Source organism: Ovis aries, chromosome 8 (genome assembly GCF_016772045.2).
Source record: "Ovis aries strain OAR_USU_Benz2616 breed Rambouillet chromosome 8, ARS-UI_Ramb_v3.0, whole genome shotgun sequence".
NCBI lineage: Eukaryota > Metazoa > Chordata > Mammalia > Artiodactyla > Bovidae > Ovis > Ovis aries.
Window position 1 is genome coordinate 88953287 of NC_056061.1, and position 801 is coordinate 88954087.

Below are 801 nucleotides of genomic sequence, written 5' to 3' on the forward strand. Positions count from 1 at the left end.
TGTAGCCTACCAGACTCCTCTATCCATGGAATTCTCTAGGCAAGAATACTGGAGTGGGTAGCCATTCCCTTCTCCAGGGGATCTTCCTGACCCAGACAGCAGGCCCGTGTCTCCCGCATTGCAGGCAGGTTCTTTACTTTCTGAGCCACCAGGGAAGCCCCATTAATATGAATGTATTAATAAAAGGTGATGCTCACCTGAGCTCCAGGAGTTGGTGATGGACAGGGAGGCCTGGTGTGCTGTGGTTTACGGTGTCGAAAAGGGTCGGACATGATTGAGCGGCTGAACTGAACACCTAAAAACGCTTTGCCTCAGCAACGTGTCTATAGGAAAACTATCTGTGATTATTGGCCTGTAATGTTCCCCCTGTACCAACTTGGACCAGTTCTGGCATAGTGAGCGTTTAATAAATATTTATGCAAGAGTTCCAGAGGGTTTCATTATCAAGAGCACTTCAGACTTTAGGGAAGGTGACAGTCACCCACCAAATTCTATGAGTTTCTCATGAAGATCATGTGAACCAACCAAAATTTACGCAAACGCATCACAAACCGCTCAGAGCTGTTGGCTGACTCGCTTTCAAATTACTGCTCTCTCCTACCTTCTGAAAAAACCATGCTTCTGTTAGCATAAGTGATGCTGTTGGGACGAGACCACCGTGCGATGTTGTTAGTGTTGCCTGACTCAATAAAGAAAAGTCAGCTTACGGAATTTCCTGCAGCCCTACTTGAAAATCTCAAACTAGTTTTGAGAACACTGGTTTCTCAACCCTTAGGCTACTTGTATCTGTATTTGTGCACA